General features: G+C 49.9%; 47 non-coding genes across 47 annotated transcripts; all 47 read left to right on the forward strand.

Annotated features, from left to right (window-relative positions):
- The first annotated feature begins 205 nt into the window (after positions 1-205).
- trnaa-ugc (transfer RNA alanine (anticodon UGC)) lies at positions 206-276 on the forward strand. Its single transcript has one exon. It is a non-coding gene; the product is annotated as a tRNA-Ala (tRNA).
- Positions 277-634: 358 nt separating this feature from the next.
- trnas-aga (transfer RNA serine (anticodon AGA)) lies at positions 635-715 on the forward strand. Its single transcript has one exon. It is a non-coding gene; the product is annotated as a tRNA-Ser (tRNA).
- A 240-nt stretch (positions 716-955) lies between these two features.
- On the forward strand, positions 956-1,027 carry trnag-ucc (transfer RNA glycine (anticodon UCC)). The gene has a single exon. It is a non-coding gene; the product is annotated as a tRNA-Gly (tRNA).
- Positions 1,028-1,980: 953 nt separating this feature from the next.
- On the forward strand, positions 1,981-2,052 carry trnaa-ugc (transfer RNA alanine (anticodon UGC)). The gene has a single exon. It is a non-coding gene; the product is annotated as a tRNA-Ala (tRNA).
- A 358-nt stretch (positions 2,053-2,410) lies between these two features.
- Positions 2,411-2,492, forward strand: trnas-aga (transfer RNA serine (anticodon AGA)). The gene has a single exon. It is a non-coding gene; the product is annotated as a tRNA-Ser (tRNA).
- Positions 2,493-2,732: 240 nt separating this feature from the next.
- On the forward strand, positions 2,733-2,804 carry trnag-ucc (transfer RNA glycine (anticodon UCC)). Its single transcript has one exon. It is a non-coding gene; the product is annotated as a tRNA-Gly (tRNA).
- A 953-nt stretch (positions 2,805-3,757) lies between these two features.
- On the forward strand, positions 3,758-3,829 carry trnaa-ugc (transfer RNA alanine (anticodon UGC)). Its single transcript has one exon. It is a non-coding gene; the product is annotated as a tRNA-Ala (tRNA).
- A 358-nt stretch (positions 3,830-4,187) lies between these two features.
- trnas-aga (transfer RNA serine (anticodon AGA)) lies at positions 4,188-4,269 on the forward strand. Its single transcript has one exon. It is a non-coding gene; the product is annotated as a tRNA-Ser (tRNA).
- Positions 4,270-4,509: 240 nt separating this feature from the next.
- trnag-ucc (transfer RNA glycine (anticodon UCC)) lies at positions 4,510-4,581 on the forward strand. The gene has a single exon. It is a non-coding gene; the product is annotated as a tRNA-Gly (tRNA).
- A 953-nt stretch (positions 4,582-5,534) lies between these two features.
- Positions 5,535-5,606, forward strand: trnaa-ugc (transfer RNA alanine (anticodon UGC)). The gene has a single exon. It is a non-coding gene; the product is annotated as a tRNA-Ala (tRNA).
- A 358-nt stretch (positions 5,607-5,964) lies between these two features.
- Positions 5,965-6,046, forward strand: trnas-aga (transfer RNA serine (anticodon AGA)). The gene has a single exon. It is a non-coding gene; the product is annotated as a tRNA-Ser (tRNA).
- Positions 6,047-6,286: 240 nt separating this feature from the next.
- On the forward strand, positions 6,287-6,358 carry trnag-ucc (transfer RNA glycine (anticodon UCC)). The gene has a single exon. It is a non-coding gene; the product is annotated as a tRNA-Gly (tRNA).
- Positions 6,359-7,311: 953 nt separating this feature from the next.
- On the forward strand, positions 7,312-7,383 carry trnaa-ugc (transfer RNA alanine (anticodon UGC)). The gene has a single exon. It is a non-coding gene; the product is annotated as a tRNA-Ala (tRNA).
- Positions 7,384-7,741: 358 nt separating this feature from the next.
- On the forward strand, positions 7,742-7,823 carry trnas-aga (transfer RNA serine (anticodon AGA)). Its single transcript has one exon. It is a non-coding gene; the product is annotated as a tRNA-Ser (tRNA).
- A 240-nt stretch (positions 7,824-8,063) lies between these two features.
- On the forward strand, positions 8,064-8,135 carry trnag-ucc (transfer RNA glycine (anticodon UCC)). The gene has a single exon. It is a non-coding gene; the product is annotated as a tRNA-Gly (tRNA).
- A 953-nt stretch (positions 8,136-9,088) lies between these two features.
- Positions 9,089-9,160, forward strand: trnaa-ugc (transfer RNA alanine (anticodon UGC)). Its single transcript has one exon. It is a non-coding gene; the product is annotated as a tRNA-Ala (tRNA).
- A 358-nt stretch (positions 9,161-9,518) lies between these two features.
- trnas-aga (transfer RNA serine (anticodon AGA)) lies at positions 9,519-9,600 on the forward strand. Its single transcript has one exon. It is a non-coding gene; the product is annotated as a tRNA-Ser (tRNA).
- Positions 9,601-9,840: 240 nt separating this feature from the next.
- On the forward strand, positions 9,841-9,912 carry trnag-ucc (transfer RNA glycine (anticodon UCC)). The gene has a single exon. It is a non-coding gene; the product is annotated as a tRNA-Gly (tRNA).
- Positions 9,913-10,865: 953 nt separating this feature from the next.
- Positions 10,866-10,937, forward strand: trnaa-ugc (transfer RNA alanine (anticodon UGC)). The gene has a single exon. It is a non-coding gene; the product is annotated as a tRNA-Ala (tRNA).
- Positions 10,938-11,294: 357 nt separating this feature from the next.
- Positions 11,295-11,376, forward strand: trnas-aga (transfer RNA serine (anticodon AGA)). Its single transcript has one exon. It is a non-coding gene; the product is annotated as a tRNA-Ser (tRNA).
- Positions 11,377-11,616: 240 nt separating this feature from the next.
- On the forward strand, positions 11,617-11,688 carry trnag-ucc (transfer RNA glycine (anticodon UCC)). The gene has a single exon. It is a non-coding gene; the product is annotated as a tRNA-Gly (tRNA).
- A 953-nt stretch (positions 11,689-12,641) lies between these two features.
- Positions 12,642-12,713, forward strand: trnaa-ugc (transfer RNA alanine (anticodon UGC)). Its single transcript has one exon. It is a non-coding gene; the product is annotated as a tRNA-Ala (tRNA).
- Positions 12,714-13,071: 358 nt separating this feature from the next.
- On the forward strand, positions 13,072-13,153 carry trnas-aga (transfer RNA serine (anticodon AGA)). Its single transcript has one exon. It is a non-coding gene; the product is annotated as a tRNA-Ser (tRNA).
- A 240-nt stretch (positions 13,154-13,393) lies between these two features.
- trnag-ucc (transfer RNA glycine (anticodon UCC)) lies at positions 13,394-13,465 on the forward strand. The gene has a single exon. It is a non-coding gene; the product is annotated as a tRNA-Gly (tRNA).
- A 953-nt stretch (positions 13,466-14,418) lies between these two features.
- trnaa-ugc (transfer RNA alanine (anticodon UGC)) lies at positions 14,419-14,490 on the forward strand. The gene has a single exon. It is a non-coding gene; the product is annotated as a tRNA-Ala (tRNA).
- Positions 14,491-14,848: 358 nt separating this feature from the next.
- Positions 14,849-14,930, forward strand: trnas-aga (transfer RNA serine (anticodon AGA)). Its single transcript has one exon. It is a non-coding gene; the product is annotated as a tRNA-Ser (tRNA).
- Positions 14,931-15,170: 240 nt separating this feature from the next.
- Positions 15,171-15,242, forward strand: trnag-ucc (transfer RNA glycine (anticodon UCC)). The gene has a single exon. It is a non-coding gene; the product is annotated as a tRNA-Gly (tRNA).
- Positions 15,243-16,195: 953 nt separating this feature from the next.
- trnaa-ugc (transfer RNA alanine (anticodon UGC)) lies at positions 16,196-16,267 on the forward strand. The gene has a single exon. It is a non-coding gene; the product is annotated as a tRNA-Ala (tRNA).
- A 358-nt stretch (positions 16,268-16,625) lies between these two features.
- trnas-aga (transfer RNA serine (anticodon AGA)) lies at positions 16,626-16,707 on the forward strand. Its single transcript has one exon. It is a non-coding gene; the product is annotated as a tRNA-Ser (tRNA).
- A 240-nt stretch (positions 16,708-16,947) lies between these two features.
- Positions 16,948-17,019, forward strand: trnag-ucc (transfer RNA glycine (anticodon UCC)). Its single transcript has one exon. It is a non-coding gene; the product is annotated as a tRNA-Gly (tRNA).
- Positions 17,020-17,972: 953 nt separating this feature from the next.
- trnaa-ugc (transfer RNA alanine (anticodon UGC)) lies at positions 17,973-18,044 on the forward strand. The gene has a single exon. It is a non-coding gene; the product is annotated as a tRNA-Ala (tRNA).
- Positions 18,045-18,402: 358 nt separating this feature from the next.
- trnas-aga (transfer RNA serine (anticodon AGA)) lies at positions 18,403-18,484 on the forward strand. Its single transcript has one exon. It is a non-coding gene; the product is annotated as a tRNA-Ser (tRNA).
- A 240-nt stretch (positions 18,485-18,724) lies between these two features.
- Positions 18,725-18,796, forward strand: trnag-ucc (transfer RNA glycine (anticodon UCC)). Its single transcript has one exon. It is a non-coding gene; the product is annotated as a tRNA-Gly (tRNA).
- A 953-nt stretch (positions 18,797-19,749) lies between these two features.
- Positions 19,750-19,821, forward strand: trnaa-ugc (transfer RNA alanine (anticodon UGC)). Its single transcript has one exon. It is a non-coding gene; the product is annotated as a tRNA-Ala (tRNA).
- Positions 19,822-20,179: 358 nt separating this feature from the next.
- trnas-aga (transfer RNA serine (anticodon AGA)) lies at positions 20,180-20,261 on the forward strand. Its single transcript has one exon. It is a non-coding gene; the product is annotated as a tRNA-Ser (tRNA).
- A 240-nt stretch (positions 20,262-20,501) lies between these two features.
- On the forward strand, positions 20,502-20,573 carry trnag-ucc (transfer RNA glycine (anticodon UCC)). The gene has a single exon. It is a non-coding gene; the product is annotated as a tRNA-Gly (tRNA).
- Positions 20,574-21,526: 953 nt separating this feature from the next.
- trnaa-ugc (transfer RNA alanine (anticodon UGC)) lies at positions 21,527-21,598 on the forward strand. The gene has a single exon. It is a non-coding gene; the product is annotated as a tRNA-Ala (tRNA).
- A 358-nt stretch (positions 21,599-21,956) lies between these two features.
- Positions 21,957-22,038, forward strand: trnas-aga (transfer RNA serine (anticodon AGA)). The gene has a single exon. It is a non-coding gene; the product is annotated as a tRNA-Ser (tRNA).
- Positions 22,039-22,278: 240 nt separating this feature from the next.
- trnag-ucc (transfer RNA glycine (anticodon UCC)) lies at positions 22,279-22,350 on the forward strand. Its single transcript has one exon. It is a non-coding gene; the product is annotated as a tRNA-Gly (tRNA).
- A 953-nt stretch (positions 22,351-23,303) lies between these two features.
- On the forward strand, positions 23,304-23,375 carry trnaa-ugc (transfer RNA alanine (anticodon UGC)). Its single transcript has one exon. It is a non-coding gene; the product is annotated as a tRNA-Ala (tRNA).
- Positions 23,376-23,733: 358 nt separating this feature from the next.
- trnas-aga (transfer RNA serine (anticodon AGA)) lies at positions 23,734-23,815 on the forward strand. Its single transcript has one exon. It is a non-coding gene; the product is annotated as a tRNA-Ser (tRNA).
- A 240-nt stretch (positions 23,816-24,055) lies between these two features.
- Positions 24,056-24,127, forward strand: trnag-ucc (transfer RNA glycine (anticodon UCC)). Its single transcript has one exon. It is a non-coding gene; the product is annotated as a tRNA-Gly (tRNA).
- Positions 24,128-25,080: 953 nt separating this feature from the next.
- Positions 25,081-25,152, forward strand: trnaa-ugc (transfer RNA alanine (anticodon UGC)). The gene has a single exon. It is a non-coding gene; the product is annotated as a tRNA-Ala (tRNA).
- Positions 25,153-25,510: 358 nt separating this feature from the next.
- Positions 25,511-25,592, forward strand: trnas-aga (transfer RNA serine (anticodon AGA)). Its single transcript has one exon. It is a non-coding gene; the product is annotated as a tRNA-Ser (tRNA).
- A 240-nt stretch (positions 25,593-25,832) lies between these two features.
- trnag-ucc (transfer RNA glycine (anticodon UCC)) lies at positions 25,833-25,904 on the forward strand. The gene has a single exon. It is a non-coding gene; the product is annotated as a tRNA-Gly (tRNA).
- Positions 25,905-26,857: 953 nt separating this feature from the next.
- trnaa-ugc (transfer RNA alanine (anticodon UGC)) lies at positions 26,858-26,929 on the forward strand. The gene has a single exon. It is a non-coding gene; the product is annotated as a tRNA-Ala (tRNA).
- Positions 26,930-27,287: 358 nt separating this feature from the next.
- trnas-aga (transfer RNA serine (anticodon AGA)) lies at positions 27,288-27,369 on the forward strand. Its single transcript has one exon. It is a non-coding gene; the product is annotated as a tRNA-Ser (tRNA).
- The last annotated feature ends 208 nt before the right edge of the window (positions 27,370-27,577 follow it).

The raw sequence follows: 27,577 nt of genomic DNA on the forward strand, positions 1-27,577 counted from the left end.
GTCACTTTAGAAAACAGTTTTCTCTGACCCAGATTGACTGAGAATACTAATACACACACCTTCTCTGAGTACTTGTTCAAAAGCTTCTTTAGTCACATGGTACGCTTACTAATTAGCTCCGTGCAAGCTAAGCTACAGGCCCTCGTCTATTCTGTCCTCAGGCGTGTTGTGTGCGTCTCTGCCGCACTTCCAGGCCTCGTCCGCCGGGGATGTAGCTCAGTGGTAGAGCGCATGCTTTGCATGTATGAGGCCCCGGGTTCAATCCCGGCATCTCCATCAAGCTTTATCTTCTCGCTGATGAAGCGCTGCTGGCATGGAGTTTGTTCAGCTGAAAGAGCTCGTGAGTTCCGAGCGCTTCGAACTGAGGACGGCGAAGCATTGCACTTTGTGTGCGCTTGCATGAAGGGGGCAAAAACAAGAACATGACGGTTGCCCAACAGACATGTGGCAAAAGGACAGAGATAGCGGTTGAGACATTCACACACCAAAACTAAAGACCGCCCTTACAAACAGAAGGCTGTTTGAAACAAAGCGCAGTCTGTGAAATTATTTGCCGTCCGAAAAGTTCAATATTGAACTGCTGTGAGAAATAGCTACATCTACGCGTTTCGCGCAACAAGGGCGAGGGCCGGTGGTTGTCGTGGCCGAGTGGTTAAGGCGATGGACTAGAAATCCATTGGGGTCTCCCGCGCAGGTTCGAATCCTGCCGACAACGTGGGACACTTTTGTCTAGAAAGCAATTTGCACAGCTCTTGACACTGCAGGGTTGTGGAGAACGCAAGCCTGCATCCCCGCCAAAATAAGCGTCTTGGCGAGAATGCTCTTGGTTTCAATGTGAGCAGTTTGTTTAGCCTGCGGTGCAAGGGACAGCGGTGGATGCTGTCCTCTTTCCTCGCCTTGTTGAGTTCCTGACATGAACTGCCGACGGTGCAGTGCCATTGTGTCGCTGTGCGTGGCGATGGTGGTATAGTGGTGAGCATAGCTGCCTTCCAAGCAGTTGACCCGGGTTCGATTCCCGGCCATCGCAGTGGACTGTATTTTCTTAAGCCCCCACCGCTTGCCAACTGCTGACAACCCCATACCGGTCGCATGTGGCAACAAGCGTTCATTCGCAGTGGCAGCCCAACGTGTGATTGACTAGATGACATGGGGTTTGGTCAGCTGAAAGAACTCGTAAATCCCAAGTAAGTTTCCAACTGAAAGCGGCAAACACGTGCCCTTTGTGTGTGAAAGCTTGTGTCCTTCCATGAGAAAACCCAAGCAAAAGCAAAGGACATAGATGGCGCTTGAATATTTCTCGCTCAAAGGAGCAAAGACAGTTGCCCTTCATATTGCCCTTGGTGGTGATATTGTTGTAAATGTCCTGTCATCTAGTTGCTTCTATTTCATTAGAAGGTCTCTGTTGAGACATTCATACACCAAAACTACAAATTCACAAACAGGAGGACGTTTGAAAGAAAGCACAGTCTGTGAAGTTGTTTGTCAGATGAAAAATTCAAGGTTGAACTGCAGTGAAGTGTAGGAACATCTATGCATTTCACGCCCCACCAACGAGGGCTTGTCGGGGTGATTGTCGTGGCCGAGTGGTGAAGGCGATGGACCAGAAATGCACTGGGGTCCAACTCCTAACAACCCCATAACGGTAGCGGATTGAAGCGGACTGAAACGAGCATTCGTTCGCATTTGCAGCCCAACGTGTGATTCCTCAGTAATCAGGAGAGGCCTCTTGAGTGGGTGAGTAGTAAAACCAGCAGACGGCAGTTGCCTTTGACTTTGTCACTTTAGAAAACAGTTTTCTCTGACCCAGATTGACTGAGAATACTAATACACACACCTTCTCTGAGTACTTGTTCAAAAGCTTCTTTAGTCACATGGTACGCTTACTAATTAGCTCCGTGCAAGCTAAGCTACAGGCCCTCGTCTATTCTGTCCTCAGGCGTGTTGTGTGCGTCTCTGCCGCACTTCCAGGCCTCGTCCGCCGGGGATGTAGCTCAGCGGTAGAGCGCATGCTTTGCATGTATGAGGCCCCGGGTTCAATCCCCGGCATCTCCATCAAGCTTTATCTTCTCGCTGATGAAGCGCTGCTGGCATGGAGTTTGTTCAGCTGAAAGAGCTCGTGAGTTCCGAGCGCTTCGAACTGAGGACGGCGAAGCATTGCACTTTGTGTGCGCTTGCATGAAGGGGGCAAAAACAAGAACATGACGGTTGCCCAACAGACATGTGGCAAAAGGACAGAGATAGCGGTTGAGACATTCACACACCAAAACTAAAGACCGCCCTTACAAACAGAAGGCTGTTTGAAACAAAGCGCAGTCTGTGAAATTATTTGCCGTCCGAAAAGTTCAATATTGAACTGCTGTGAGAAATAGCTACATCTACGCGTTTCGCGCAACAAGGGCAAGGGCCGGTGGTTGTCGTGGCCGAGTGGTTAAGGCGATGGACTAGAAATCCATTGGGGTCTCCCCGCGCAGGTTCGAATCCTGCCGACAACGTGGGACACTTTTGTCTAGAAAGCAATTTGCACAGCTCTTGACACTGCAGGGTTGTGGAGAACGCAAGCCTGCATCCCCGCCAAAATAAGCGTCTTGGCGAGAATGCTCTTGGTTTCAATGTGAGCAGTTTGTTTAGCCTGCGGTGCAAGGGACAGCGGTGGATGCTGTCCTCTTTCCTCGCCTTGTTGAGTTCCTGACATGAACTGCCGACGGTGCAGTGCCATTGTGTCGCTGTGCGTGGCGATGGTGGTATAGTGGTGAGCATAGCTGCCTTCCAAGCAGTTGACCCGGGTTCGATTCCCGGCCATCGCAGTGGACTGTGTTTTCTTAAGCCCCCACCGCTTGCCAACTGCTGACAACCCCATACCGGTCGCATGTGGCAACAAGCGTTCATTCGCAGTGGCAGCCCAACGTGTGATTGACTAGATGACATGGGGTTTGGTCAGCTGAAAGAACTCGTAAATCCCAAGTAAGTTTCCAACTGAAAGCGGCAAACACGTGCCCTTTGTGTGTGAAAGCTTGTGTCCTTCCATGAGAAAACCCAAGCAAAAGCAAAGGACATAGATGGCGCTTGAATATTTCTCGCTCAAAGGAGCAAAGACAGTTGCCCTTCATATTGCCCTTGGTGGTGATATTGTTGTAAATGTCCTGTCATCTAGTTGCTTCTATTTCATTAGAAGGTCTCTGTTGAGACATTCATACACCAAAACTACAAATTCACAAACAGGAGGACGTTTGAAAGAAAGCACAGTCTGTGAAGTTGTTTGTCAGATGAAAAATTCAAGGTTGAACTGCAGTGAAGTGTAGGAACATCTATGCATTTCACGCCCCACCAACGAGGGCTTGTCGGGGTGATTGTCGTGGCCGAGTGGTGAAGGCGATGGACCAGAAATGCACTGGGGTCCAACTCCTAACAACCCCATAACGGTAGCGGATTGAAGCGGACTGAAACGAGCATTCGTTCGCATTTGCAGCCCAACGTGTGATTCCTCAGTAATCAGGAGAGGCCTCTTGAGTGGGTGAGTAGTAAAACCAGCAGACGGCAGTTGCCTTTGACTTTGTCACTTTAGAAAACAGTTTTCTCTGACCCAGATTGACTGAGAATACTAATACACACACCTTCTCTGAGTACTTGTTCAAAAGCTTCTTTAGTCACATGGTACGCTTACTAATTAGCTCCGTGCAAGCTAAGCTACAGGCCCTCGTCTATTCTGTCCTCAGGCGTGTTGTGTGCGTCTCTGCCGCACTTCCAGGCCTCGTCCGCCGGGGATGTAGCTCAGTGGTAGAGCGCATGCTTTGCATGTATGAGGCCCCGGGTTCAATCCCCGGCATCTCCATCAAGCTTTATCTTCTCGCTGATGAAGCGCTGCTGGCATGGAGTTTGTTCAGCTGAAAGAGCTCGTGAGTTCCGAGCGCTTCGAACTGAGGACGGCGAAGCATTGCACTTTGTGTGCGCTTGCATGAAGGGGGCAAAAACAAGAACATGACGGTTGCCCAACAGACATGTGGCAAAAGGACAGAGATAGCGGTTGAGACATTCACACACCAAAACTAAAGACCGCCCTTACAAACAGAAGGCTGTTTGAAACAAAGCGCAGTCTGTGAAATTATTTGCCGTCCGAAAAGTTCAATATTGAACTGCTGTGAGAAATAGCTACATCTACGCGTTTCGCGCAACAAGGGCAAGGGCCGGTGGTTGTCGTGGCCGAGTGGTTAAGGCGATGGACTAGAAATCCATTGGGGTCTCCCCGCGCAGGTTCGAATCCTGCCGACAACGTGGGACACTTTTGTCTAGAAAGCAATTTGCACAGCTCTTGACACTGCAGGGTTGTGGAGAACGCAAGCCTGCATCCCCGCCAAAATAAGCGTCTTGGCGAGAATGCTCTTGGTTTCAATGTGAGCAGTTTGTTTAGCCTGCGGTGCAAGGGACAGCGGTGGATGCTGTCCTCTTTCCTCGCCTTGTTGAGTTCCTGACATGAACTGCCGACGGTGCAGTGCCATTGTGTCGCTGTGCGTGGCGATGGTGGTATAGTGGTGAGCATAGCTGCCTTCCAAGCAGTTGACCCGGGTTCGATTCCCGGCCATCGCAGTGGACTGTGTTTTCTTAAGCCCCCACCGCTTGCCAACTGCTGACAACCCCATACCGGTCGCATGTGGCAACAAGCGTTCATTCGCAGTGGCAGCCCAACGTGTGATTGACTAGATGACATGGGGTTTGGTCAGCTGAAAGAACTCGTAAATCCCAAGTAAGTTTCCAACTGAAAGCGGCAAACACGTGCCCTTTGTGTGTGAAAGCTTGTGTCCTTCCATGAGAAAACCCAAGCAAAAGCAAAGGACATAGATGGCGCTTGAATATTTCTCGCTCAAAGGAGCAAAGACAGTTGCCCTTCATATTGCCCTTGGTGGTGATATTGTTGTAAATGTCCTGTCATCTAGTTGCTTCTATTTCATTAGAAGGTCTCTGTTGAGACATTCATACACCAAAACTACAAATTCACAAACAGGAGGACGTTTGAAAGAAAGCACAGTCTGTGAAGTTGTTTGTCAGATGAAAAATTCAAGGTTGAACTGCAGTGAAGTGTAGGAACATCTATGCATTTCACGCCCCACCAACGAGGGCTTGTCGGGGTGATTGTCGTGGCCGAGTGGTGAAGGCGATGGACCAGAAATGCACTGGGGTCCAACTCCTAACAACCCCATAACGGTAGCGGATTGAAGCGGACTGAAACGAGCATTCGTTCGCATTTGCAGCCCAACGTGTGATTCCTCAGTAATCAGGAGAGGCCTCTTGAGTGGGTGAGTAGTAAAACCAGCAGACGGCAGTTGCCTTTGACTTTGTCACTTTAGAAAACAGTTTTCTCTGACCCAGATTGACTGAGAATACTAATACACACACCTTCTCTGAGTACTTGTTCAAAAGCTTCTTTAGTCACATGGTACGCTTACTAATTAGCTCCGTGCAAGCTAAGCTACAGGCCCTCGTCTATTCTGTCCTCAGGCGTGTTGTGTGCGTCTCTGCCGCACTTCCAGGCCTCGTCCGCCGGGGATGTAGCTCAGTGGTAGAGCGCATGCTTTGCATGTATGAGGCCCCGGGTTCAATCCCCGGCATCTCCATCAAGCTTTATCTTCTCGCTGATGAAGCGCTGCTGGCATGGAGTTTGTTCAGCTGAAAGAGCTCGTGAGTTCCGAGCGCTTCGAACTGAGGATGGCGAAGCATTGCACTTTGTGTGCGCTTGCATGAAGGGGGCAAAAACAAGAACATGACGGTTGCCCAACAGACATGTGGCAAAAGGACAGAGATAGCGGTTGAGACATTCACACACCAAAACTAAAGACCGCCCTTACAAACAGAAGGCTGTTTGAAACAAAGCGCAGTCTGCGAAATTATTTGCCGTCCGAAAAGTTCAATATTGAACTGCTGTGAGAAATAGCTACATCTACGCGTTTCGCGCAACAAGGGCAAGGGCCGGTGGTTGTCGTGGCCGAGTGGTTAAGGCGATGGACTAGAAATCCATTGGGGTCTCCCCGCGCAGGTTCGAATCCTGCCGACAACGTGGGACACTTTTGTCTAGAAAGCAATTTGCACAGCTCTTGACACTGCAGGGTTGTGGAGAACGCAAGCCTGCATCCCCGCCAAAATAAGCGTCTTGGCGAGAATGCTCTTGGTTTCAATGTGAGCAGTTTGTTTAGCCTGCGGTGCAAGGGACAGCGGTGGATGCTGTCCTCTTTCCTCGCCTTGTTGAGTTCCTGACATGAACTGCCGACGGTGCAGTGCCATTGTGTCGCTGTGCGTGGCGATGGTGGTATAGTGGTGAGCATAGCTGCCTTCCAAGCAGTTGACCCGGGTTCGATTCCCGGCCATCGCAGTGGACTGTGTTTTCTTAAGCCCCCACCGCTTGCCAACTGCTGACAACCCCATACCGGTCGCATGTGGCAACAAGCGTTCATTCGCAGTGGCAGCCCAACGTGTGATTGACTAGATGACATGGGGTTTGGTCAGCTGAAAGAACTCGTAAATCCCAAGTAAGTTTCCAACTGAAAGCGGCAAACACGTGCCCTTTGTGTGTGAAAGCTTGTGTCCTTCCATGAGAAAACCCAAGCAAAAGCAAAGGACATAGATGGCGCTTGAATATTTCTCGCTCAAAGGAGCAAAGACAGTTGCCCTTCATATTGCCCTTGGTGGTGATATTGTTGTAAATGTCCTGTCATCTAGTTGCTTCTATTTCATTAGAAGGTCTCTGTTGAGACATTCATACACCAAAACTACAAATTCACAAACAGGAGGACGTTTGAAAGAAAGCACAGTCTGTGAAGTTGTTTGTCAGATGAAAAATTCAAGGTTGAACTGCAGTGAAGTGTAGGAACATCTATGCATTTCACGCCCCACCAACGAGGGCTTGTCGGGGTGATTGTCGTGGCCGAGTGGTGAAGGCGATGGACCAGAAATGCACTGGGGTCCAACTCCTAACAACCCCATAACGGTAGCGGATTGAAGCGGACTGAAACGAGCATTCGTTCGCATTTGCAGCCCAACGTGTGATTCCTCAGTAATCAGGAGAGGCCTCTTGAGTGGGTGAGTAGTAAAACCAGCAGACGGCAGTTGCCTTTGACTTTGTCACTTTAGAAAACAGTTTTCTCTGACCCAGATTGACTGAGAATACTAATACACACACCTTCTCTGAGTACTTGTTCAAAAGCTTCTTTAGTCACATGGTACGCTTACTAATTAGCTCCGTGCAAGCTAAGCTACAGGCCCTCGTCTATTCTGTCCTCAGGCGTGTTGTTTGCGTCTCTGCCGCACTTCCAGGCCTCGTCCGCCGGGGATGTAGCTCAGTGGTAGAGCGCATGCTTTGCATGTATGAGGCCCCGGGTTCAATCCCCGGCATCTCCATCAAGCTTTATCTTCTCGCTGATGAAGCGCTGCTGGCATGGAGTTTGTTCAGCTGAAAGAGCTCGTGAGTTCCGAGCGCTTCGAACTGAGGACGGCGAAGCATTGCACTTTGTGTGCGCTTGCATGAAGGGGGCAAAAACAAGAACATGACGGTTGCCCAACAGACATGTGGCAAAAGGACAGAGATAGCGGTTGAGACATTCACACACCAAAACTAAAGACCGCCCTTACAAACAGAAGGCTGTTTGAAACAAAGCGCAGTCTGTGAAATTATTTGCCGTCCGAAAAGTTCAATATTGAACTGCTGTGAGAAATAGCTACATCTACGCGTTTCGCGCAACAAGGGCGAGGGCCGGTGGTTGTCGTGGCCGAGTGGTTAAGGCGATGGACTAGAAATCCATTGGGGTCTCCCCGCGCAGGTTCGAATCCTGCCGACAACGTGGGACACTTTTGTCTAGAAAGCAATTTGCACAGCTCTTGACACTGCAGGGTTGTGGAGAACGCAAGCCTGCATCCCCGCCAAAATAAGCGTCTTGGCGAGAATGCTCTTGGTTTCAATGTGAGCAGTTTGTTTAGCCTGCGGTGCAAGGGACAGCGGTGGATGCTGTCCTCTTTCCTCGCCTTGTTGAGTTCCTGACATGAACTGCCGACGGTGCAGTGCCATTGTGTCGCTGTGCGTGGCGATGGTGGTATAGTGGTGAGCATAGCTGCCTTCCAAGCAGTTGACCCGGGTTCGATTCCCGGCCATCGCAGTGGACTGTGTTTTCTTAAGCCCCCACCGCTTGCCAACTGCTGACAACCCCATACCGGTCGCATGTGGCAACAAGCGTTCATTCGCAGTGGCAGCCCAACGTGTGATTGACTAGATGACATGGGGTTTGGTCAGCTGAAAGAACTCGTAAATCCCAAGTAAGTTTCCAACTGAAAGCGGCAAACACGTGCCCTTTGTGTGTGAAAGCTTGTGTCCTTCCATGAGAAAACCCAAGCAAAAGCAAAGGACATAGATGGCGCTTGAATATTTCTCGCTCAAAGGAGCAAAGACAGTTGCCCTTCATATTGCCCTTGGTGGTGATATTGTTGTAAATGTCCTGTCATCTAGTTGCTTCTATTTCATTAGAAGGTCTCTGTTGAGACATTCATACACCAAAACTACAAATTCACAAACAGGAGGACGTTTGAAAGAAAGCACAGTCTGTGAAGTTGTTTGTCAGATGAAAAATTCAAGGTTGAACTGCAGTGAAGTGTAGGAACATCTATGCATTTCACGCCCCACCAACGAGGGCTTGTCGGGGTGATTGTCGTGGCCGAGTGGTGAAGGCGATGGACCAGAAATGCACTGGGGTCCAACTCCTAACAACCCCATAACGGTAGCGGATTGAAGCGGACTGAAACGAGCATTCGTTCGCATTTGCAGCCCAACGTGTGATTCCTCAGTAATCAGGAGAGGCCTCTTGAGTGGGTGAGTAGTAAAACCAGCAGACGGCAGTTGCCTTTGACTTTGTCACTTTAGAAAACAGTTTTCTCTGACCCAGATTGACTGAGAATACTAATACACACACCTTCTCTGAGTACTTGTTCAAAAGCTTCTTTAGTCACATGGTACGCTTACTAATTAGCTCCGTGCAAGCTAAGCTACAGGCCCTCGTCTATTCTGTCCTCAGGCGTGTTGTGTGCGTCTCTGCCGCACTTCCAGGCCTCGTCCGCCGGGGATGTAGCTCAGTGGTAGAGCGCATGCTTTGCATGTATGAGGCCCCGGGTTCAATCCCCGGCATCTCCATCAAGCTTTATCTTCTCGCTGATGAAGCGCTGCTGGCATGGAGTTTGTTCAGCTGAAAGAGCTCGTGAGTTCCGAGCGCTTCGAACTGAGGACGGCGAAGCATTGCACTTTGTGTGCGCTTGCATGAAGGGGGCAAAAACAAGAACATGACGGTTGCCCAACAGACATGTGGCAAAAGGACAGAGATAGCGGTTGAGACATTCACACACCAAAACTAAAGACCGCCCTTACAAACAGAAGGCTGTTTGAAACAAAGCGCAGTCTGCGAAATTATTTGCCGTCCGAAAAGTTCAATATTGAACTGCTGTGAGAAATAGCTACATCTACGCGTTTCGCGCAACAAGGGCAAGGGCCGGTGGTTGTCGTGGCCGAGTGGTTAAGGCGATGGACTAGAAATCCATTGGGGTCTCCCCGCGCAGGTTCGAATCCTGCCGACAACGTGGGACACTTTTGTCTAGAAAGCAATTTGCACAGCTCTTGACACTGCAGGGTTGTGGAGAACGCAAGCCTGCATCCCCGCCAAAATAAGCGTCTTGGCGAGAATGCTCTTGGTTTCAATGTGAGCAGTTTGTTTAGCCTGCGGTGCAAGGGACAGCGGTGGATGCTGTCCTCTTTCCTCGCCTTGTTGAGTTCCTGACATGAACTGCCGACGGTGCAGTGCCATTGTGTCGCTGTGCGTGGCGATGGTGGTATAGTGGTGAGCATAGCTGCCTTCCAAGCAGTTGACCCGGGTTCGATTCCCGGCCATCGCAGTGGACTGTGTTTTCTTAAGCCCCCACCGCTTGCCAACTGCTGACAACCCCATACCGGTCGCATGTGGCAACAAGCGTTCATTCGCAGTGGCAGCCCAACGTGTGATTGACTAGATGACATGGGGTTTGGTCAGCTGAAAGAACTCGTAAATCCCAAGTAAGTTTCCAACTGAAAGCGGCAAACACGTGCCCTTTGTGTGTGAAAGCTTGTGTCCTTCCATGAGAAAACCCAAGCAAAAGCAAAGGACATAGATGGCGCTTGAATATTTCTCGCTCAAAGGAGCAAAGACAGTTGCCCTTCATATTGCCCTTGGTGGTGATATTGTTGTAAATGTCCTGTCATCTAGTTGCTTCTATTTCATTAGAAGGTCTCTGTTGAGACATTCATACACCAAAACTACAAATTCACAAACAGGAGGACGTTTGAAAGAAAGCACAGTCTGTGAAGTTGTTTGTCAGATGAAAAATTCAAGGTTGAACTGCAGTGAAGTGTAGGAACATCTATGCATTTCACGCCCCACCAACGAGGGCTTGTCGGGGTGATTGTCGTGGCCGAGTGGTGAAGGCGATGGACCAGAAATGCACTGGGGTCCAACTCCTAACAACCCCATAACGGTAGCGGATTGAAGCGGACTGAAACGAGCATTCGTTCGCATTTGCAGCCCAACGTGTGATTCCTCAGTAATCAGGAGAGGCCTCTTGAGTGGGTGAGTAGTAAAACCAGCAGACGGCAGTTGCCTTTGACTTTGTCACTTTAGAAAACAGTTTTCTCTGACCCAGATTGACTGAGAATACTAATACACACACCTTCTCTGAGTACTTGTTCAAAAGCTTCTTTAGTCACATGGTACGCTTACTAATTAGCTCCGTGCAAGCTAAGCTACAGGCCCTCGTCTATTCTGTCCTCAGGCGTGTTGTGTGCGTCTCTGCCGCACTTCCAGGCCTCGTCCGCCGGGGATGTAGCTCAGTGGTAGAGCGCATGCTTTGCATGTATGAGGCCCCGGGTTCAATCCCCGGCATCTCCATCAAGCTTTATCTTCTCGCTGATGAAGCGCTGCTGGCATGGAGTTTGTTCAGCTGAAAGAGCTCGTGAGTTCCGAGCGCTCGAACTGAGGACGGCGAAGCATTGCACTTTGTGTGCGCTTGCATGAAGGGGGCAAAAACAAGAACATGACGGTTGCCCAACAGACATGTGGCAAAAGGACAGAGATAGCGGTTGAGACATTCACACACCAAAACTAAAGACCGCCCTTACAAACAGAAGGCTGTTTGAAACAAAGCGCAGTCTGCGAAATTATTTGCCGTCCGAAAAGTTCAATATTGAACTGCTGTGAGAAATAGCTACATCTACGCGTTTCGCGCAACAAGGGCAAGGGCCGGTGGTTGTCGTGGCCGAGTGGTTAAGGCGATGGACTAGAAATCCATTGGGGTCTCCCCGCGCAGGTTCGAATCCTGCCGACAACGTGGGACACTTTTGTCTAGAAAGCAATTTGCACAGCTCTTGACACTGCAGGGTTGTGGAGAACGCAAGCCTGCATCCCCGCCAAAATAAGCGTCTTGGCGAGAATGCTCTTGGTTTCAATGTGAGCAGTTTGTTTAGCCTGCGGTGCAAGGGACAGCGGTGGATGCTGTCCTCTTTCCTCGCCTTGTTGAGTTCCTGACATGAACTGCCGACGGTGCAGTGCCATTGTGTCGCTGTGCGTGGCGATGGTGGTATAGTGGTGAGCATAGCTGCCTTCCAAGCAGTTGACCCGGGTTCGATTCCCGGCCATCGCAGTGGACTGTGTTTTCTTAAGCCCCCACCGCTTGCCAACTGCTGACAACCCCATACCGGTCGCATGTGGCAACAAGCGTTCATTCGCAGTGGCAGCCCAACGTGTGATTGACTAGATGACATGGGGTTTGGTCAGCTGAAAGAACTCGTAAATCCCAAGTAAGTTTCCAACTGAAAGCGGCAAACACGTGCCCTTTGTGTGTGAAAGCTTGTGTCCTTCCATGAGAAAACCCAAGCAAAAGCAAAGGACATAGATGGCGCTTGAATATTTCTCGCTCAAAGGAGCAAAGACAGTTGCCCTTCATATTGCCCTTGGTGGTGATATTGTTGTAAATGTCCTGTCATCTAGTTGCTTCTATTTCATTAGAAGGTCTCTGTTGAGACATTCATACACCAAAACTACAAATTCACAAACAGGAGGACGTTTGAAAGAAAGCACAGTCTGTGAAGTTGTTTGTCAGATGAAAAATTCAAGGTTGAACTGCAGTGAAGTGTAGGAACATCTATGCATTTCACGCCCCACCAACGAGGGCTTGTCGGGGTGATTGTCGTGGCCGAGTGGTGAAGGCGATGGACCAGAAATGCACTGGGGTCCAACTCCTAACAACCCCATAACGGTAGCGGATTGAAGCGGACTGAAACGAGCATTCGTTCGCATTTGCAGCCCAACGTGTGATTCCTCAGTAATCAGGAGAGGCCTCTTGAGTGGGTGAGTAGTAAAACCAGCAGACGGCAGTTGCCTTTGACTTTGTCACTTTAGAAAACAGTTTTCTCTGACCCAGATTGACTGAGAATACTAATACACACACCTTCTCTGAGTACTTGTTCAAAAGCTTCTTTAGTCACATGGTACGCTTACTAATTAGCTCCGTGCAAGCTAAGCTACAGGCCCTCGTCTATTCTGTCCTCAGGCGTGTTGTGTGCGTCTCTGCCGCACTTCCAGGCCTCGTCCGCCGGGGATGTAGCTCAGTGGTAGAGCGCATGCTTTGCATGTATGAGGCCCCGGGTTCAATCCCCGGCATCTCCATCAAGCTTTATCTTCTCGCTGATGAAGCGCTGCTGGCATGGAGTTTGTTCAGCTGAAAGAGCTCGTGAGTTCCGAGCGCTTCGAACTGAGGACGGCGAAGCATTGCACTTTGTGTGCGCTTGCATGAAGGGGGCAAAAACAAGAACATGACGGTTGCCCAACAGACATGTGGCAAAAGGACAGAGATAGCGGTTGAGACATTCACACACCAAAACTAAAGACCGCCCTTACAAACAGAAGGCTGTTTGAAACAAAGCGCAGTCTGTGAAATTATTTGCCGTCCGAAAAGTTCAATATTGAACTGCTGTGAGAAATAGCTACATCTACGCGTTTCGCGCAACAAGGGCAAGGGCCGGTGGTTGTCGTGGCCGAGTGGTTAAGGCGATGGACTAGAAATCCATTGGGGTCTCCCCGCGCAGGTTCGAATCCTGCCGACAACGTGGGACACTTTTGTCTAGAAAGCAATTTGCACAGCTCTTGACACTGCAGGGTTGTGGAGAACGCAAGCCTGCATCCCCGCCAAAATAAGCGTCTTGGCGAGAATGCTCTTGGTTTCAATGTGAGCAGTTTGTTTAGCCTGCGGTGCAAGGGACAGCGGTGGATGCTGTCCTCTTTCCTCGCCTTGTTGAGTTCCTGACATGAACTGCCGACGGTGCAGTGCCATTGTGTCGCTGTGCGTGGCGATGGTGGTATAGTGGTGAGCATAGCTGCCTTCCAAGCAGTTGACCCGGGTTCGATTCCCGGCCATCGCAGTGGACTGTGTTTTCTTAAGCCCCCACCGCTTGCCAACTGCTGACAACCCCATACCGGTCGCATGTGGCAACAAGCGTTCATTCGCAGTGGCAGCCCAACGTGTGATTGACTAGATGACATGGGGTTTGGTCAGCTGAAAGAACTCGTAAATCCCAAGTAAGTTTCCAACTGAAAGCGGCAAACACGTGCCCTTTGTGTGTGAAAGCTTGTGTCCTTCCATGAGAAAACCCAAGCAAAAGCAAAGGACATAGATGGCGCTTGAATATTTCTCGCTCAAAGGAGCAAAGACAGTTGCCCTTCATATTGCCCTTGGTGGTGATATTGTTGTAAATGTCCTGTCATCTAGTTGCTTCTATTTCATTAGAAGGTCTCTGTTGAGACATTCATACACCAAAACTACAAATTCACAAACAGGAGGACGTTTGAAAGAAAGCACAGTCTGTGAAGTTGTTTGTCAGATGAAAAATTCAAGGTTGAACTGCAGTGAAGTGTAGGAACATCTATGCATTTCACGCCCCACCAACGAGGGCTTGTCGGGGTGATTGTCGTGGCCGAGTGGTGAAGGCGATGGACCAGAAATGCACTGGGGTCCAACTCCTAACAACCCCATAACGGTAGCGGATTGAAGCGGACTGAAACGAGCATTCGTTCGCATTTGCAGCCCAACGTGTGATTCCTCAGTAATCAGGAGAGGCCTCTTGAGTGGGTGAGTAGTAAAACCAGCAGACGGCAGTTGCCTTTGACTTTGTCACTTTAGAAAACAGTTTTCTCTGACCCAGATTGACTGAGAATACTAATACACACACCTTCTCTGAGTACTTGTTCAAAAGCTTCTTTAGTCACATGGTACGCTTACTAATTAGCTCCGTGCAAGCTAAGCTACAGGCCCTCGTCTATTCTGTCCTCAGGCGTGTTGTGTGCGTCTCTGCCGCACTTCCAGGCCTCGTCCGCCGGGGATGTAGCTCAGTGGTAGAGCGCATGCTTTGCATGTATGAGGCCCCGGGTTCAATCCCCGGCATCTCCATCAAGCTTTATCTTCTCGCTGATGAAGCGCTGCTGGCATGGAGTTTGTTCAGCTGAAAGAGCTCGTGAGTTCCGAGCGCTTCGAACTGAGGACGGCGAAGCATTGCACTTTGTGTGCGCTTGCATGAAGGGGGCAAAAACAAGAACATGACGGTTGCCCAACAGACATGTGGCAAAAGGACAGAGATAGCGGTTGAGACATTCACACACCAAAACTAAAGACCGCCCTTACAAACAGAAGGCTGTTTGAAACAAAGCGCAGTCTGTGAAATTATTTGCCGTCCGAAAAGTTCAATATTGAACTGCTGTGAGAAATAGCTACATCTACGCGTTTCGCGCAACAAGGGCGAGGGCCGGTGGTTGTCGTGGCCGAGTGGTTAAGGCGATGGACTAGAAATCCATTGGGGTCTCCCCGCGCAGGTTCGAATCCTGCCGACAACGTGGGACACTTTTGTCTAGAAAGCAATTTGCACAGCTCTTGACACTGCAGGGTTGTGGAGAACGCAAGCCTGCATCCCCGCCAAAATAAGCGTCTTGGCGAGAATGCTCTTGGTTTCAATGTGAGCAGTTTGTTTAGCCTGCGGTGCAAGGGACAGCGGTGGATGCTGTCCTCTTTCCTCGCCTTGTTGAGTTCCTGACATGAACTGCCGACGGTGCAGTGCCATTGTGTCGCTGTGCGTGGCGATGGTGGTATAGTGGTGAGCATAGCTGCCTTCCAAGCAGTTGACCCGGGTTCGATTCCCGGCCATCGCAGTGGACTGTGTTTTCTTAAGCCCCCACCGCTTGCCAACTGCTGACAACCCCATACCGGTCGCATGTGGCAACAAGCGTTCATTCGCAGTGGCAGCCCAACGTGTGATTGACTAGATGACATGGGGTTTGGTCAGCTGAAAGAACTCGTAAATCCCAAGTAAGTTTCCAACTGAAAGCGGCAAACACGTGCCCTTTGTGTGTGAAAGCTTGTGTCCTTCCATGAGAAAACCCAAGCAAAAGCAAAGGACATAGATGGCGCTTGAATATTTCTCGCTCAAAGGAGCAAAGACAGTTGCCCTTCATATTGCCCTTGGTGGTGATATTGTTGTAAATGTCCTGTCATCTAGTTGCTTCTATTTCATTAGAAGGTCTCTGTTGAGACATTCATACACCAAAACTACAAATTCACAAACAGGAGGACGTTTGAAAGAAAGCACAGTCTGTGAAGTTGTTTGTCAGATGAAAAATTCAAGGTTGAACTGCAGTGAAGTGTAGGAACATCTATGCATTTCACGCCCCACCAACGAGGGCTTGTCGGGGTGATTGTCGTGGCCGAGTGGTGAAGGCGATGGACCAGAAATGCACTGGGGTCCAACTCCTAACAACCCCATAACGGTAGCGGATTGAAGCGGACTGAAACGAGCATTCGTTCGCATTTGCAGCCCAACGTGTGATTCCTCAGTAATCAGGAGAGGCCTCTTGAGTGGGTGAGTAGTAAAACCAGCAGACGGCAGTTGCCTTTGACTTTGTCACTTTAGAAAACAGTTTTCTCTGACCCAGATTGACTGAGAATACTAATACACACACCTTCTCTGAGTACTTGTTCAAAAGCTTCTTTAGTCACATGGTACGCTTACTAATTAGCTCCGTGCAAGCTAAGCTACAGGCCCTCGTCTATTCTGTCCTCAGGCGTGTTGTGTGCGTCTCTGCCGCACTTCCAGGCCTCGTCCGCCGGGGATGTAGCTCAGTGGTAGAGCGCATGCTTTGCATGTATGAGGCCCCGGGTTCAATCCCCGGCATCTCCATCAAGCTTTATCTTCTCGCTGATGAAGCGCTGCTGGCATGGAGTTTGTTCAGCTGAAAGAGCTCGTGAGTTCCGAGCGCTTCGAACTGAGGACGGCGAAGCATTGCACTTTGTGTGCGCTTGCATGAAGGGGGCAAAAACAAGAACATGACGGTTGCCCAACAGACATGTGGCAAAAGGACAGAGATAGCGGTTGAGACATTCACACACCAAAACTAAAGACCGCCCTTACAAACAGAAGGCTGTTTGAAACAAAGCGCAGTCTGTGAAATTATTTGCCGTCCGAAAAGTTCAATATTGAACTGCTGTGAGAAATAGCTACATCTACGCGTTTCGCGCAACAAGGGCGAGGGCCGGTGGTTGTCGTGGCCGAGTGGTTAAGGCGATGGACTAGAAATCCATTGGGGTCTCCCCGCGCAGGTTCGAATCCTGCCGACAACGTGGGACACTTTTGTCTAGAAAGCAATTTGCACAGCTCTTGACACTGCAGGGTTGTGGAGAACGCAAGCCTGCATCCCCGCCAAAATAAGCGTCTTGGCGAGAATGCTCTTGGTTTCAATGTGAGCAGTTTGTTTAGCCTGCGGTGCAAGGGACAGCGGTGGATGCTGTCCTCTTTCCTCGCCTTGTTGAGTTCCTGACATGAACTGCCGACGGTGCAGTGCCATTGTGTCGCTGTGCGTGGCGATGGTGGTATAGTGGTGAGCATAGCTGCCTTCCAAGCAGTTGACCCGGGTTCGATTCCCGGCCATCGCAGTGGACTGTGTTTTCTTAAGCCCCCACCGCTTGCCAACTGCTGACAACCCCATACCGGTCGCATGTGGCAACAAGCGTTCATTCGCAGTGGCAGCCCAACGTGTGATTGACTAGATGACATGGGGTTTGGTCAGCTGAAAGAACTCGTAAATCCCAAGTAAGTTTCCAACTGAAAGCGGCAAACACGTGCCCTTTGTGTGTGAAAGCTTGTGTCCTTCCATGAGAAAACCCAAGCAAAAGCAAAGGACATAGATGGCGCTTGAATATTTCTCGCTCAAAGGAGCAAAGACAGTTGCCCTTCATATTGCCCTTGGTGGTGATATTGTTGTAAATGTCCTGTCATCTAGTTGCTTCTATTTCATTAGAAGGTCTCTGTTGAGACATTCATACACCAAAACTACAAATTCACAAACAGGAGGACGTTTGAAAGAAAGCACAGTCTGTGAAGTTGTTTGTCAGATGAAAAATTCAAGGTTGAACTGCAGTGAAGTGTAGGAACATCTATGCATTTCACGCCCCACCAACGAGGGCTTGTCGGGGTGATTGTCGTGGCCGAGTGGTGAAGGCGATGGACCAGAAATGCACTGGGGTCCAACTCCTAACAACCCCATAACGGTAGCGGATTGAAGCGGACTGAAACGAGCATTCGTTCGCATTTGCAGCCCAACGTGTGATTCCTCAGTAATCAGGAGAGGCCTCTTGAGTGGGTGAGTAGTAAAACCAGCAGACGGCAGTTGCCTTTGACTTTGTCACTTTAGAAAACAGTTTTCTCTGACCCAGATTGACTGAGAATACTAATACACACACCTTCTCTGAGTACTTGTTCAAAAGCTTCTTTAGTCACATGGTACGCTTACTAATTAGCTCCGTGCAAGCTAAGCTACAGGCCCTCGTCTATTCTGTCCTCAGGCGTGTTGTGTGCGTCTCTGCCGCACTTCCAGGCCTCGTCCGCCGGGGATGTAGCTCAGTGGTAGAGCGCATGCTTTGCATGTATGAGGCCCCGGGTTCAATCCCCGGCATCTCCATCAAGCTTTATCTTCTCGCTGATGAAGCGCTGCTGGCATGGAGTTTGTTCAGCTGAAAGAGCTCGTGAGTTCCGAGCGCTTCGAACTGAGGACGGCGAAGCATTGCACTTTGTGTGCGCTTGCATGAAGGGGGCAAAAACAAGAACATGACGGTTGCCCAACAGACATGTGGCAAAAGGACAGAGATAGCGGTTGAGACATTCACACACCAAAACTAAAGACCGCCCTTACAAACAGAAGGCTGTTTGAAACAAAGCGCAGTCTGTGAAATTATTTGCCGTCCGAAAAGTTCAATATTGAACTGCTGTGAGAAATAGCTACATCTACGCGTTTCGCGCAACAAGGGCGAGGGCCGGTGGTTGTCGTGGCCGAGTGGTTAAGGCGATGGACTAGAAATCCATTGGGGTCTCCCCGCGCAGGTTCGAATCCTGCCGACAACGTGGGACACTTTTGTCTAGAAAGCAATTTGCACAGCTCTTGACACTGCAGGGTTGTGGAGAACGCAAGCCTGCATCCCCGCCAAAATAAGCGTCTTGGCGAGAATGCTCTTGGTTTCAATGTGAGCAGTTTGTTTAGCCTGCGGTGCAAGGGACAGCGGTGGATGCTGTCCTCTTTCCTCGCCTTGTTGAGTTCCTGACATGAACTGCCGACGGTGCAGTGCCATTGTGTCGCTGTGCGTGGCGATGGTGGTATAGTGGTGAGCATAGCTGCCTTCCAAGCAGTTGACCCGGGTTCGATTCCCGGCCATCGCAGTGGACTGTGTTTTCTTAAGCCCCCACCGCTTGCCAACTGCTGACAACCCCATACCGGTCGCATGTGGCAACAAGCGTTCATTCGCAGTGGCAGCCCAACGTGTGATTGACTAGATGACATGGGGTTTGGTCAGCTGAAAGAACTCGTAAATCCCAAGTAAGTTTCCAACTGAAAGCGGCAAACACGTGCCCTTTGTGTGTGAAAGCTTGTGTCCTTCCATGAGAAAACCCAAGCAAAAGCAAAGGACATAGATGGCGCTTGAATATTTCTCGCTCAAAGGAGCAAAGACAGTTGCCCTTCATATTGCCCTTGGTGGTGATATTGTTGTAAATGTCCTGTCATCTAGTTGCTTCTATTTCATTAGAAGGTCTCTGTTGAGACATTCATACACCAAAACTACAAATTCACAAACAGGAGGACGTTTGAAAGAAAGCACAGTCTGTGAAGTTGTTTGTCAGATGAAAAATTCAAGGTTGAACTGCAGTGAAGTGTAGGAACATCTATGCATTTCACGCCCCACCAACGAGGGCTTGTCGGGGTGATTGTCGTGGCCGAGTGGTGAAGGCGATGGACCAGAAATGCACTGGGGTCCAACTCCTAACAACCCCATAACGGTAGCGGATTGAAGCGGACTGAAACGAGCATTCGTTCGCATTTGCAGCCCAACGTGTGATTCCTCAGTAATCAGGAGAGGCCTCTTGAGTGGGTGAGTAGTAAAACCAGCAGACGGCAGTTGCCTTTGACTTTGTCACTTTAGAAAACAGTTTTCTCTGACCCAGATTGACTGAGAATACTAATACACACACCTTCTCTGAGTACTTGTTCAAAAGCTTCTTTAGTCACATGGTACGCTTACTAATTAGCTCCGTGCAAGCTAAGCTACAGGCCCTCGTCTATTCTGTCCTCAGGCGTGTTGTTTGCGTCTCTGCCGCACTTCCAGGCCTCGTCCGCCGGGGATGTAGCTCAGTGGTAGAGCGCATGCTTTGCATGTATGAGGCCCCGGGTTCAATCCCCGGCATCTCCATCAAGCTTTATCTTCTCGCTGATGAAGCGCTGCTGGCATGGAGTTTGTTCAGCTGAAAGAGCTCGTGAGTTCCGAGCGCTTCGAACTGAGGACGGCGAAGCATTGCACTTTGTGTGCGCTTGCATGAAGGGGGCAAAAACAAGAACATGACGGTTGCCCAACAGACATGTGGCAAAAGGACAGAGATAGCGGTTGAGACATTCACACACCAAAACTAAAGACCGCCCTTACAAACAGAAGGCTGTTTGAAACAAAGCGCAGTCTGCGAAATTATTTGCCGTCCGAAAAGTTCAATATTGAACTGCTGTGAGAAATAGCTACATCTACGCGTTTCGCGCAACAAGGGCGAGGGCCGGTGGTTGTCGTGGCCGAGTGGTTAAGGCGATGGACTAGAAATCCATTGGGGTCTCCCCGCGCAGGTTCGAATCCTGCCGACAACGTGGGACGCTTTTGTCTAGAAAGCAATTTGCACAGCTCTTGACACTGCAGGGTTGTGGAGAACGCAAGCCTGCATCCCCGCCAAAATAAGCGTCTTGGCGAGAATGCTCTTGGTTTCAATGTGAGCAGTTTGTTTAGCCTGCGGTGCAAGGGACAGCGGTGGATGCTGTCCTCTTTCCTCGCCTTGTTGAGTTCCTGACATGAACTGCCGACGGTGCAGTGCCATTGTGTCGCTGTGCGTGGCGATGGTGGTATAGTGGTGAGCATAGCTGCCTTCCAAGCAGTTGACCCGGGTTCGATTCCCGGCCATCGCAGTGGACTGTGTTTTCTTAAGCCCCCACCGCTTGCCAACTGCTGACAACCCCATACCGGTCGCATGTGGCAACAAGCGTTCATTCGCAGTGGCAGCCCAACGTGTGATTGACTAGATGACATGGGGTTTGGTCAGCTGAAAGAACTCGTAAATCCCAAGTAAGTTTCCAACTGAAAGCGGCAAACACGTGCCCTTTGTGTGTGAAAGCTTGTGTCCTTCCATGAGAAAACCCAAGCAAAAGCAAAGGACATAGATGGCGCTTGAATATTTCTCGCTCAAAGGAGCAAAGACAGTTGCCCTTCATATTGCCCTTGGTGGTGATATTGTTGTAAATGTCCTGTCATCTAGTTGCTTCTATTTCATTAGAAGGTCTCTGTTGAGACATTCATACACCAAAACTACAAATTCACAAACAGGAGGACGTTTGAAAGAAAGCACAGTCTGTGAAGTTGTTTGTCAGATGAAAAATTCAAGGTTGAACTGCAGTGAAGTGTAGGAACATCTATGCATTTCACGCCCCACCAACGAGGGCTTGTCGGGGTGATTGTCGTGGCCGAGTGGTGAAGGCGATGGACCAGAAATGCACTGGGGTCCAACTCCTAACAACCCCATAACGGTAGCGGATTGAAGCGGACTGAAACGAGCATTCGTTCGCATTTGCAGCCCAACGTGTGATTCCTCAGTAATCAGGAGAGGCCTCTTGAGTGGGTGAGTAGTAAAACCAGCAGACGGCAGTTGCCTTTGACTTTGTCACTTTAGAAAACAGTTTTCTCTGACCCAGATTGACTGAGAATACTAATACACACACCTTCTCTGAGTACTTGTTCAAAAGCTTCTTTAGTCACATGGTACGCTTACTAATTAGCTCCGTGCAAGCTAAGCTACAGGCCCTCGTCTATTCTGTCCTCAGGCGTGTTGTGTGCGTCTCTGCCGCACTTCCAGGCCTCGTCCGCCGGGGATGTAGCTCAGTGGTAGAGCGCATGCTTTGCATGTATGAGGCCCCGGGTTCAATCCCCGGCATCTCCATCAAGCTTTATCTTCTCGCTGATGAAGCGCTGCTGGCATGGAGTTTGTTCAGCTGAAAGAGCTCGTGAGTTCCGAGCGCTTCGAACTGAGGACGGCGAAGCATTGCACTTTGTGTGCGCTTGCATGAAGGGGGCAAAAACAAGAACATGACGGTTGCCCAACAGACATGTGGCAAAAGGACAGAGATAGCGGTTGAGACATTCACACACCAAAACTAAAGACCGCCCTTACAAACAGAAGGCTGTTTGAAACAAAGCGCAGTCTGTGAAATTATTTGCCGTCCGAAAAGTTCAATATTGAACTGCTGTGAGAAATAGCTACATCTACGCGTTTCGCGCAACAAGGGCGAGGGCCGGTGGTTGTCGTGGCCGAGTGGTTAAGGCGATGGACTAGAAATCCATTGGGGTCTCCCCGCGCAGGTTCGAATCCTGCCGACAACGTGGGACGCTTTTGTCTAGAAAGCAATTTGCACAGCTCTTGACACTGCAGGGTTGTGGAGAACGCAAGCCTGCATCCCCGCCAAAATAAGCGTCTTGGCGAGAATGCTCTTGGTTTCAATGTGAGCAGTTTGTTTAGCCTGCGGTGCAAGGGACAGCGGTGGATGCTGTCCTCTTTCCTCGCCTTGTTGAGTTCCTGACATGAACTGCCGACGGTGCAGTGCCATTGTGTCGCTGTGCGTGGCGATGGTGGTATAGTGGTGAGCATAGCTGCCTTCCAAGCAGTTGACCCGGGTTCGATTCCCGGCCATCGCAGTGGACTGTGTTTTCTTAAGCCCCCACCGCTTGCCAACTGCTGACAACCCCATACCGGTCGCATGTGGCAACAAGCGTTCATTCGCAGTGGCAGCCCAACGTGTGATTGACTAGATGACATGGGGTTTGGTCAGCTGAAAGAACTCGTAAATCCCAAGTAAGTTTCCAACTGAAAGCGGCAAACACGTGCCCTTTGTGTGTGAAAGCTTGTGTCCTTCCATGAGAAAACCCAAGCAAAAGCAAAGGACATAGATGGCGCTTGAATATTTCTCGCTCAAAGGAGCAAAGACAGTTGCCCTTCATATTGCCCTTGGTGGTGATATTGTTGTAAATGTCCTGTCATCTAGTTGCTTCTATTTCATTAGAAGGTCTCTGTTGAGACATTCATACACCAAAACTACAAATTCACAAACAGGAGGACGTTTGAAAGAAAGCACAGTCTGTGAAGTTGTTTGTCAGATGAAAAATTCAAGGTTGAACTGCAGTGAAGTGTAGGAACATCTATGCATTTCACGCCCCACCAACGAGGGCTTGTCGGGGTGATTGTCGTGGCCGAGTGGTGAAGGCGATGGACCAGAAATGCACTGGGGTCCAACTCCTAACAACCCCATAACGGTAGCGGATTGAAGCGGACTGAAACGAGCATTCGTTCGCATTTGCAGCCCAACGTGTGATTCCTCAGTAATCAGGAGAGGCCTCTTGAGTGGGTGAGTAGTAAAACCAGCAGACGGCAGTTGCCTTTGACTTTGTCACTTTAGAAAACAGTTTTCTCTGACCCAGATTGACTGAGAATACTAATACACACACCTTCTCTGAGTACTTGTTCAAAAGCTTCTTTAGTCACATGGTACGCTTACTAATTAGCTCCGTGCAAGCTAAGCTACAGGCCCTCGTCTATTCTGTCCTCAGGCGTGTTGTGTGCGTCTCTGCCGCACTTCCAGGCCTCGTCCGCCGGGGATGTAGCTCAGTGGTAGAGCGCATGCTTTGCATGTATGAGGCCCCGGGTTCAATCCCCGGCATCTCCATCAAGCTTTATCTTCTCGCTGATGAAGCGCTGCTGGCATGGAGTTTGTTCAGCTGAAAGAGCTCGTGAGTTCCGAGCGCTTCGAACTGAGGACGGCGAAGCATTGCACTTTGTGTGCGCTTGCATGAAGGGGGCAAAAACAAGAACATGACGGTTGCCCAACAGACATGTGGCAAAAGGACAGAGATAGCGGTTGAGACATTCACACACCAAAACTAAAGACCGCCCTTACAAACAGAAGGCTGTTTGAAACAAAGCGCAGTCTGTGAAATTATTTGCCGTCCGAAAAGTTCAATATTGAACTGCTGTGAGAAATAGCTACATCTACGCGTTTCGCGCAACAAGGGCGAGGGCCGGTGGTTGTCGTGGCCGAGTGGTTAAGGCGATGGACTAGAAATCCATTGGGGTCTCCCCGCGCAGGTTCGAATCCTGCCGACAACGTGGGACGCTTTTGTCTAGAAAGCAATTTGCACAGCTCTTGACACTGCAGGGTTGTGGAGAACGCAAGCCTGCATCCCCGCCAAAATAAGCGTCTTGGCGAGAATGCTCTTGGTTTCAATGTGAGCAGTTTGTTTAGCCTGCGGTGCAAGGGACAGCGGTGGATGCTGTCCTCTTTCCTCGCCTTGTTGAGTTCCTGACATGAACTGCCGACGGTGCAGTGCCATTGTGTCGCTGTGCGTGGCGATGGTGGTATAGTGGTGAGCATAGCTGCCTTCCAAGCAGTTGACCCGGGTTCGATTCCCGGCCATCGCAGTGGACTGTGTTTTCTTAAGCCCCCACCGCTTGCCAACTGCTGACAACCCCATACCGGTCGCATGTGGCAACAAGCGTTCATTCGCAGTGGCAGCCCAACGTGTGATTGACTAGATGACATGGGGTTTGGTCAGCTGAAAGAACTCGTAAATCCCAAGTAAGTTTCCAACTGAAAGCGGCAAACACGTGCCCTTTGTGTGTGAAAGCTTGTGTCCTTCCATGAGAAAACCCAAGCAAAAGCAAAGGACATAGATGGCGCTTGAATATTTCTCGCTCAAAGGAGCAAAGACAGTTGCCCTTCATATTGCCCTTGGTGGTGATATTGTTGTAAATGTCCTGTCATCTAGTTGCTTCTATTTCATTAGAAGGTCTCTGTTGAGACATTCATACACCAAAACTACAAATTCACAAACAGGAGGACGTTTGAAAGAAAGCACAGTCTGTGAAGTTGTTTGTCAGATGAAAAATTCAAGGTTGAACTGCAGTGAAGTGTAGGAACATCTATGCATTTCACGCCCCACCAACGAGGGCTTGTCGGGGTGATTGTCGTGGCCGAGTGGTGAAGGCGATGGACCAGAAATGCACTGGGGTCCAACTCCTAACAACCCCATAACGGTAGCGGATTGAAGCGGACTGAAACGAGCATTCGTTCGCATTTGCAGCCCAACGTGTGATTCCTCAGTAATCAGGAGAGGCCTCTTGAGTGGGTGAGTAGTAAAACCAGCAGACGGCAGTTGCCTTTGACTTTGTCACTTTAGAAAACAGTTTTCTCTGACCCAGATTGACTGAGAATACTAATACACACACCTTCTCTGAGTACTTGTTCAAAAGCTTCTTTAGTCACATGGTACGCTTACTAATTAGCTCCGTGCAAGCTAAGCTACAGGCCCTCGTCTATTCTGTCCTCAGGCGTGTTGTGTGCGTCTCTGCCGCACTTCCAGGCCTCGTCCGCCGGGGATGTAGCTCAGTGGTAGAGCGCATGCTTTGCATGTATGAGGCCCCGGGTTCAATCCCCGGCATCTCCATCAAGCTTTATCTTCTCGCTGATGAAGCGCTGCTGGCATGGAGTTTGTTCAGCTGAAAGAGCTCGTGAGTTCCGAGCGCTTCGAACTGAGGACGGCGAAGCATTGCACTTTGTGTGCGCTTGCATGAAGGGGGCAAAAACAAGAACATGACGGTTGCCCAACAGACATGTGGCAAAAGGACAGAGATAGCGGTTGAGACATTCACACACCAAAACTAAAGACCGCCCTTACAAACAGAAGGCTGTTTGAAACAAAGCGCAGTCTGTGAAATTATTTGCCGTCCGAAAAGTTCAATATTGAACTGCTGTGAGAAATAGCTACATCTACGCGTTTCGCGCAACAAGGGCGAGGGCCGGTGGTTGTCGTGGCCGAGTGGTTAAGGCGATGGACTAGAAATCCATTGGGGTCTCCCCGCGCAGGTTCGAATCCTGCCGACAACGTGGGACGCTTTTGTCTAGAAAGCAATTTGCACAGCTCTTGACACTGCAGGGTTGTGGAGAACGCAAGCCTGCATCCCCGCCAAAATAAGCGTCTTGGCGAGAATGCTCTTGGTTTCAATGTGAGCAGTTTGTTTAGCCTGCGGTGCAAGGGACAGCGGTGGATGCTGTCCTCTTTCCTCGCCTTGTTGAGTTCCTGACATGAACTGCCGACGGTGCAGTGCCATTGTGTCGCTGTGCGTGGCGATGGTGGTATAGTGGTGAGCATAGCTGCCTTCCAAGCAGTTGACCCGGGTTCGATTCCCGGCCATCGCAGTGGACTGTGTTTTCTTAAGCCCCCACCGCTTGCCAACTGCTGACAACCCCATACCGGTCGCATGTGGCAACAAGCGTTCATTCGCAGTGGCAGCCCAACGTGTGATTGACTAGATGACATGGGGTTTGGTCAGCTGAAAGAACTCGTAAATCCCAAGTAAGTTTCCAACTGAAAGCGGCAAACACGTGCCCTTTGTGTGTGAAAGCTTGTGTCCTTCCATGAGAAAACCCAAGCAAAAGCAAAGGACATAGATGGCGCTTGAATATTTCTCGCTCAAAGGAGCAAAGACAGTTGCCCTTCATATTGCCCTTGGTGGTGATATTGTTGTAAATGTCCTGTCATCTAGTTGCTTCTATTTCATTAGAAGGTCTCTGTTGAGACATTCATACACCAAAACTACAAATTCACAAACAGGAGGACGTTTGAAAGAAAGCACAGTCTGTGAAGTTGTTTGTCAGATGAAAAATTCAAGGTTGAACTGCAGTGAAGTGTAGGAACATCTATGCATTTCACGCCCCACCAACGAGGGCTTGTCGGGGTGATTGTCGTGGCCGAGTGGTGAAGGCGATGGACCAGAAATGCACTGGGGTCCAACTCCTAACAACCCCATAACGGTAGCGGATTGAAGCGGACTGAAACGAGCATTCGTTCGCATTTGCAGCCCAACGTGTGATTCCTCAGTAATCAGGAGAGGCCTCTTGAGTGGGTGAGTAGTAAAACCAGCAGACGGCAGTTGCCTTTGACTTTGTCACTTTAGAAAACAGTTTTCTCTGACCCAGATTGACTGAGAATACTAATACACACACCTTCTCTGAGTACTTGTTCAAAAGCTTCTTTAGTCACATGGTACGCTTACTAATTAGCTCCGTGCAAGCTAAGCTACAGGCCCTCGTCTATTCTGTCCTCAGGCGTGTTGTGTGCGTCTCTGCCGCACTTCCAGGCCTCGTCCGCCGGGGATGTAGCTCAGTGGTAGAGCGCATGCTTTGCATGTATGAGGCCCCGGGTTCAATCCCCGGCATCTCCATCAAGCTTTATCTTCTCGCTGATGAAGCGCTGCTGGCATGGAGTTTGTTCAGCTGAAAGAGCTCGTGAGTTCCGAGCGCTTCGAACTGAGGACGGCGAAGCATTGCACTTTGTGTGCGCTTGCATGAAGGGGGCAAAAACAAGAACATGACGGTTGCCCAACAGACATGTGGCAAAAGGACAGAGATAGCGGTTGAGACATTCACACACCAAAACTAAAGACCGCCCTTACAAACAGAAGGCTGTTTGAAACAAAGCGCAGTCTGTGAAATTATTTGCCGTCCGAAAAGTTCAATATTGAACTGCTGTGAGAAATAGCTACATCTACGCGTTTCGCGCAACAAGGGCGAGGGCCGGTGGTTGTCGTGGCCGAGTGGTTAAGGCGATGGACTAGAAATCCATTGGGGTCTCCCCGCGCAGGTTCGAATCCTGCCGACAACGTGGGACGCTTTTGTCTAGAAAGCAATTTGCACAGCTCTTGACACTGCAGGGTTGTGGAGAACGCAAGCCTGCATCCCCGCCAAAATAAGCGTCTTGGCGAGAATGCTCTTGGTTTCAATGTGAGCAGTTTGTTTAGCCTGCGGTGCAAGGGACAGCGGTGGATGCTGTCCTCTTTCCTCGCCTTGTTGAGTTCCTGACATGAACTGCC

This window comes from Dicentrarchus labrax, unplaced genomic scaffold (assembly GCF_905237075.1).
Source record: "Dicentrarchus labrax unplaced genomic scaffold, dlabrax2021, whole genome shotgun sequence".
Classification (NCBI taxonomy): Eukaryota; Metazoa; Chordata; class Actinopteri; family Moronidae; genus Dicentrarchus; species Dicentrarchus labrax.